The sequence below is a fragment of the Bombina bombina genome, chromosome 6, assembly GCF_027579735.1.
Source record: "Bombina bombina isolate aBomBom1 chromosome 6, aBomBom1.pri, whole genome shotgun sequence".
NCBI lineage: Eukaryota > Metazoa > Chordata > Amphibia > Anura > Bombinatoridae > Bombina > Bombina bombina.
The window spans coordinates 729,845,997-729,854,018 of NC_069504.1; the positions used below are offsets into that span (position 1 = coordinate 729,845,997).

Here is an 8,022-nt window from a genome sequence, read left to right on the forward strand (position 1 = left end):
TTAAGATTTATGTCTTTCTGGGCAATGTGTCTTGTTAGCATAGCTCCAAAATAACAATCTCAATCAAACTGCTAAGTTACTCTCTAAAACATTGCAACAATTTGCAGAGTGTACGCATAATGACGTGAAAATGTGAAATGATGTCGTTCCCACATCTACCCAGGAAAAACACATGATACTTGTCCAAAAAAGCTGCACTGTTGTTACTAGGCAATTTTCTTCCAAGGACAAGATGAACACGACCATCTCGGAGCATTAGCTCCAACATTTATGACCTGTCAATCTAAACTATATTGTGCTTGTTGCAAATGCCCAATTCGCACAAACGCATCCATATCATTCAGTTGCTCATATGCCAGCTTAAATTTATGTGTCTAAATGGGCAGTTTAACTCACCCCAGATGGGACTCAAACCCACAATCCCTGGCTTAGGAGGCCAGTGCCTTATCCATTAGGCCACTGGGGCTTGCCTATGTGACATGTTTTTATTTGTAGATATGAGTAGATATTAGGAGTGACGTAATTCAGTGAATTAGGACTGCATTATAAATCCACGAATACATATAAAGCCATGCAACTGTAAGGAAAATAGCTGCTCCAGGTGAGGCTCGAACTCACAACCTCGGCATTGCTCACCAGTTACTGTTGTATAAGTACCGCGCGCTAACCTATTGCGCCACTGGAGCTTTGCTTGCAGACCAAAAGTAAAGCCTACAGCTTGACCTATTGTTACCCTAATGAAATGTGGAAATGTGGAAATGTGGAAATGTGATCCATACACACACTTGTCGATGAATCCGGAAGATGAGTTAGTGAACCGAGAATTGTAACATAAGAGTAAAATTGGACAAACTGCCAACAATTAGTTATTGTTGATGGCCAGAGGAGCTGTTTGACCCTAGCTTGCTACACAGACTGTATGTAACGTTTGCAAAAACCCTAATGCCTCATTTCAGTGACTCATTACGGCAAGTGTGCATGCCGATACCTAGGGATAGAGCAGGGATTTTTTTTTAAGATTTATGTCTTTCTGGGCAATGTGTCTTGTTAGCATAGCTCCAAAATAACAATCTCAATCAAACTGCTAAGTTACTCTCTAAAACATTGCAACAATTTGCAGAGTGTACGCATAATGACGTGAAAATGTGAAATGATGTCATTCCCACATCTACCCAGGAAAAACACATGATACTTGTCCAAAAAAGCTGCACTGTTGTTACTAGGCAATTTTCTTCCAAGGACAAGATGAACACGACCATCTCGGAGCATTAGCTCCAACATTTAAGACCTGTCAATCTAAACTCCATTGTGCTTGTTGCAAATGCCCAATACGCACGAATGCATCCATACGCTTGTATATCATTCAGGTGCTCATATGGCAGCTTAAATTTATGTGTCTAAAAAGGTGGTGAAACTCTCCCCCAGATGGGACTTGAACCCACTATCCCTGGCTTAGGAGGCCAGTGCCTTATCCATTAGGCCACTGGGGTTTGCCTATGTGACATGTTTTTATTTGTAGATATAAGTAGATATTAGGAGTGACGTAATTCAGTGAATTAGGACTGCATTATAAATCCACGAATACAGGCAATATAAAGCCACGCAACTGTAAGGAAAAGACCTGCTCCAGGTGAGGCTTGAACTCACAACCTCGGCATTGCTCACCAGTTACAATCCCTGGCTTAGGAGGCCAGTGCCTTATCCATTAGGCCACTGGGGCTTGCCTATGTGACATGTTTTTATTTGTAGATATAAGTAGATATTAGGAGTGACGTAATTCAGTGAATTAGGACAGCATTATAAATCCACGAATACAGGCAATATAAAGCCACACAACTGTAAGGAAAAGAGCTGCTCCAGGTGAGGCTTGAACTTACAACCTCAGCATTGCTCACCAGTTACTGTCGTATAAGCACCGCGCGCTAACCGATTGAGCCACTGGAGCTTTGCTTGCAGACCAAGAGAAAAGCTGAGCTCGACCTATTGTTACCCTAATGAAATGTGGTAATATGATCCATACACACACTTGTCGATGAATCCGGAAGATGAGTTAGTGAACCGAGAATTGTAACATAAGAGTAAAATTGGACAAACTGAAAAAAATTAGTTATTGTTGATGGCCAGAGGAGCTGTTTGACCCTAGCTTGCTACACAGACTGTATGTCACGGTTGCAAAAACCCTAATGCCTCATTTCAGTGACTCATTACGGCAAGTGTGCACGTGGATACCTAGGGATAGAGCAGGGATTTTTTTTTAAGATTTATGTCTTTCTGGGCAATGTGTCTTGTTAGCATAGCTCCAAAATAACAATCTCAATCAAACTGCTAAGTTACTCTCTAAAACATTGCAACAATTTGCAGAGTGTACGCATAATGACGTGAAAATGTGAAATGATGTCGTTCCCACATCTACCCAGGAAAAACACATGATACTTGTCCAAAAAAGCTGCACTGTTGTTACTAGGCAATTTTCTTCCAAGGACAAGATGAACACGACCATCTCGGAGCATTAGCTCCAACATTTATGACCTGTCAATCTAAACTCCATTGTGCTTGTTGCAAATGCCCAATACGCACGAACGCATCCATACACTTGCTTATCATTCAGTTGCTCATATGGCAGCTTAAATTTATGTGTCTAAAAGGGCAGTGTAACTCAAACCAGATGGGACTCAAACCAACAATCCCTGGCTTAGGAGGCCAGTAAGGAAAAGAGCTGCTCCCCGATGAGGCTCGAACTCACAACCTCAGCATTGCTCACCAGTTACTGTCGTATAAGTACCGCGTGCTAACCGATTGCGCCACTGAAACTTTGCTTGCAGACCAAGAGTAAAGCCTACAGCTTGACCTATTGTTAACCTAATGAAATGTGGTAATATGATCTTGGAATTGGACAAACTGCCAACAATTAGTTATTGTTGATGGCCAGAGGAGCTTTTTGACCCTAGCTTGCTACACAGACTGTATGTCACTGTTGCAAAAACCCTAATGCCTCATTTTAGTGACTCATTACGGCAAGTGTGCACGCGTATACCTAGGGATAGAGCAGGGATTTTTTTTTAAGATTTATGTCTTTCTGGGCAATGTGTCTTGTTAGCATAGCTCCAAAATAGCAATCTCAATCAAACTGCTAAGTTACTCTCTAAAACATTGCAACAATTTGCCGAGTGTACGCATAATGACGTGAAAATGTGAAATGATGTCGTTCCCACATCTACCCAGGAAAAACACATGATATGATTATGATTGCAGTGTGACAGAAATTCATCAAAATCTGAGTCAGCTACAGGGTATCTCACTATTAGAAGCAGGTCATCTATGTAACGAACTAATAACTCAATCTTATTCTGCCATGGATTTATAGGAGTATAGATATAGGTCAATTCCCACCATGCAACATATATATTTGCGATGGAGGACGCAAAATTTGTGCCCTCCTTCGCAAATATATATGTTGCATGTTGGGAATTGACCTATATCTATACTCCTATGAATCCATGGCAGAATAAGATTGAGTATAATAATAATAATAGTGAGATACCCTGTAGCTGACTCAGATTTTGATGAATTTCTGTCATACTGCAATCATAATGAGTTGGGACTTTCATTTACGGGGGCTTTCAGTGAGGAGCAGGTCAACTATCTTGATCTTAATATCAGCTTTGAGAACATGCATATAGTTACCAAAACATATCGTAAACCCACAGCGGGCAACACAATTTTACATGCTTCTTCCCATCACCCTGCTCATCTTATCAAGTCTATCCCGAAGTCCCAATTTCTTAGAGTTAGAAGAGACACCGAGTGATTTTATTTATGACCAACAAGCAAGTGAACTTAGGGATAGACTTGTAAAACGAGGGTATAAACATAATATCCTTGAATCTTGTCAGGTATCAATAAGAGAAATCAAGCCAGCATCCAGTCGTAAGAGGACACACAACAATAATGATTTTGCAGATTCAGTAGTTTTTTCTACAGAATACAACCAACAATATGATGAAATTGTAGGGATTCTAAAGAAGCATCTGCATATTTTGAAGGCAGATTAGACCCTGTACCCTTATACCAGCCACTGTAAATTCGTTTCTAAGAAATCTAGGACCCTGTCACAAATTTTATCACCTAGTCAAATTACATGTAGCTCCCAAACAAATAGAGGAACATGGCTTAAAAAAGTAGGCACATTTAAATGTGGACATACAATTTGCTATACATGCCCCAATGTCAGAACAGGACACCATTTCTGTAGTCATACTACAAGTGACATTTATGATATAAATTTTTATGCAAATTGTGGTTCTCAATTTGTAGTCTATCTTTTAACATGCAAACTTTGTAATTGTCAATATTTTTGCAAAACGACCAGAATACTCAGGACCAGATACAGTGAACACGTAAGAGATGTTAAAATCTATAATAAAGATTCTGCAGTTGCTAATCATTTTAATAATCATCACCTAACTTATATAGCCAGTCTTTCTGTTCAAATTATAGATATGGCTGTAGTGCCAATCAGAGGAGGAAATAGGGCCAAAATCTTAGAGAAGAAGGAACTTTATTGGATCCTTAAATTAAAGACCCTTGCCCCCCAAGGCATGAATAGAGAATGCGGTATAGATTATTTTATTGATAATTAATATTAACAAATTTAGTTCTCTATTATTAAATTAGGTATTTGTTCCTTTTAATAACTGTAGAATTGTTCACTTTATATTGACATATTGACATATTGACATCACTATTTAAGTCTTGATTTAATTGAAAATATATTCTCTTTACTTATTGATATCATACTCTATCTTCATCTACAAGGTTTCATATGTGATTATATATAGTTGAAATTTGTTTTTGTTTTGTTTCTCTTAGTTTTTTCGGTATTCAGTTTCTATATATTTATTATTCATATATTTACTATTGTAGTATCAGCTTGACTTCTATCTAAACATTTAATATAAGGAGTTATATTATCTGGCATAAAAATGATCTTATAATGTCTATCATTAAGTGTATTTGCTCTCTATCTAAAACCTTTAACATATTGTATGAAATGCCTGTACATCTAGTCTTGTGCGCAGCTTGCTCACATCTATTTAATTATTCATCTTGCCTTTTGGGATTCTACCCGTGTATCTAATTCACATTGCAGTCTGTTTTTAACCTTTTTTTCTCCTTATGACTGTGAGGCAAGGCAATAGTTAAATCTATGACTCTCACTGCATAAATAGATGAGGTTTCTCACAGAGTCCCTCATCTATGAGTAAGCGCCTGTAGGGGGCGCAAAACATGTAAGATTACCTGCTCTGTTTTTACTGCCATGTCTGATGTGTACCTTTTTAACTTTGTCTAATAAATTTTCAGTTTTATCATAAGTTCTGGATTGAGAGCCTGCCGATTTTTTCCATTTTCTTACCTATGGCAATCTGATCCCTTGCTCACCGGCTACGGCTCTCCGTGCATGTAGTTGCTCTGTTTGTTTGGGACTCCTTTCCATACCGCTTTGCTTCGCGGTTTGGTATCTAGACTGACTTCCGGTTTATCGGGTGACCGGCCGGCTGCGTTTACTGTTTGTTTTCCTTAATTTTAAATGATTTAGTTGAACAATATGGTTGTAAAATAACTCGATATCTGAGCTGACATTGATCGTATTCTCAGATTAGTCAGATCTTAACTTGGGAGCGTGACTCTAGTAGCAACAGACTTAGACCAGAGGTCTTGTATGTTCTGGCTTCTTACTAATAACCCTAATTCTAACCCTGAAGCTTTCTATATAGTCACTTCGAACTGATAGTACTATTTTATTTACTACAATTTTTCTAAATGCAGAAAGGGGACTATATGGAATATTTACTGTTATCGTAATTTATAAAGAGATTACTAGGTACTTAACATCTACACACACAGCTGACAATCAGCAGCAAATTACAGACTGCAAATCACTGAATGCTTAAGCTGTGGTAAGACTTGTTTGCAAACTAATGCAGGCAGTAGTGATGTCACGAATAGTTCCCCGGCGAATAGTTCCCGGCGAACATAGCATGTTCACATTTGCCGCGAACGGCGAACATATGCAATGTTCGGTCCGCCCCCTATTCCTCATCATTGAGTAAATTTTGACCCTGTACCTCACAGTCAGAAGACACATTCAAGCCAATCAGCAGCAGACCCTCCCTCCCAGACCCTCCCACCTCCTGGACAGCATCCATTTTAGATTCATTTGGAAGCTGCATTCTTAGTGAGAGGAGGGACAGTGTAGCTGCTGCTTGTTTAATAGGGAAATCGATAGCTAGGCTAGTGTATTCAGTGTCCACTACAGTCCTGAAGGACTCATCTGATCTCTGCTGTAAGGACAGCACCCCAAAAAGCCCTTTTTAGGGCTAGAACATCAGTCTGCTTTTTTTTTTTTCCAGTGTAATCTAATTGCAGTTGCCTGCCTGCCAGCGTGTGTGTCAGGCTCACAGCGTATACTGTGCCCACTTGCCCAGTGCCACCACTCATATCTGGTGTAACAGTAGTGTACATTTAAAAAAAACAACACTTTTTTGACTGTGAAATAATAGCAGACAGCTGCCAGTACCCAAGATGGCCGCCAATAAGGCAGATGGGGAGGGTTAGAGAGCTGTTTTGGGGGGGATCAGGGAGGTTTGGGGCTAAGGGGGGATGCTACACCACAGCATATGTAAATATGCTTAAAAAAAATTAAAACGCTGTTTGGGAGGGATCAGGGGGTCTGATGTGTCAGGTGGGAGGCTGATCTCTACACTAAAGCTAAAATTAACCCTGCAAGCTCCCTACAAACTACCTAATTAACCCCTTCACTGCTAGCCATAATACACGTGTGATGCGCAGCAGCATTTAGCGGCCTTCTAATTACCAGAAAGCAACGTCAAAGTCATATATGTCTGCTATTTCTGAACAAAGGGGATCCCAGAGAAGCATTTACAACCATTTGTGGCATAATTGCACAAGCTGTTTGTAAATAATTTCTGTGAGAAACCTAAAATTGCGAAAAAATTTAAGTTTTTTTAAATTTGATCGCATTTGGCGGTGAAATGGTGGCATGAAATATACCAAAATGGGCCTAGATCAATACTTTGGGTTGTCTACTACACTACACTTAAGCTAAAATTAACTCTACAAGCTGCCTACATCCTCCCTAATTAACCCCTTCACTGCTGGGCATAAAACACGTGTGGTGCGCAGTGGCATTTAGCAGCCTTCTAATTACCAAAAAGCAACGCCAAAGCCATATAAGTCTGCTATAATGTCATTTCTGGCACACAGTGTTGGGGCAAGGGTCCATCTGACCACTGATACCTGGTCTGCAAAGCATGGTCAGGGCAGGTATATCACCTACACTGCGCACTGTGAAGCGGGCATAACCCTTACACTACCTGATCGATACAACATCATACCTGATGTTTTAAAGCACGTTATTCCAAACTATTTAGGAATGTTAGGTGATTTATGCCCTTTATGGATTAAAACCAGACTCTGCATCAACTATGTAATTTTCCATGGGAGTTTTGCCATGGATCCCCCTCCGGCATGCCACAGTCCAGGTGTTAGTCCCCTTGAAACAACTTTTCCATCACTATTGTGGCCAGAAAGAGTCCCTGTGGGTTTTAAAATTCGCCTGCCTATTGAAGTCTATGGCGGTTCACCCGGTTCGCCGGTTCGTGAAGTGCGGAAGTTTGCGTTCGCCGTTCGCGAACCCAAAATTTTATGTTCGCAACATCACTAGCAGGCAGCCATTAAATATTAGCAAATGTTGTAATTTATCTGAAAAACGGATGTTTTGTTATCGCCAGTTCTGAAACAAGAACATAAATTCACCTAACCCTACACTGCTATATCACTATAGAAACAATTCTAGGTGAGATTTAGTGAAGTTATTAATACAGCTTCAGTGCACATTTTAATAATATGGCGAATATTTAACATAAGCATTTGCTGTAATTTATAGGCAACCTCTTATGACCATACGATCATTGTAACAATTACATGGCTTAACAGGCGTTA

At 39.8% G+C, this 8,022-nt stretch overlaps 3 non-coding genes across 3 annotated transcripts; all 3 read right to left on the bottom strand.

Moving 5' to 3' along the window:
* Positions 1-393: 393 nt before the first annotated feature.
* On the bottom strand, positions 394-466 carry TRNAR-CCU (transfer RNA arginine (anticodon CCU)). The gene has a single exon. It is a non-coding gene; the product is annotated as a tRNA-Arg (tRNA).
* Positions 467-593: 127 nt separating this feature from the next.
* Positions 594-686, bottom strand: TRNAI-UAU (transfer RNA isoleucine (anticodon UAU)). Its single transcript is given in 2 exon segments — positions 594-629; positions 649-686. It is a non-coding gene; the product is annotated as a tRNA-Ile (tRNA).
* A 731-nt stretch (positions 687-1,417) lies between these two features.
* Positions 1,418-1,490, bottom strand: TRNAR-CCU (transfer RNA arginine (anticodon CCU)). The gene has a single exon. It is a non-coding gene; the product is annotated as a tRNA-Arg (tRNA).
* Between the last annotated feature and the right edge of the window lie 6,532 nt (positions 1,491-8,022).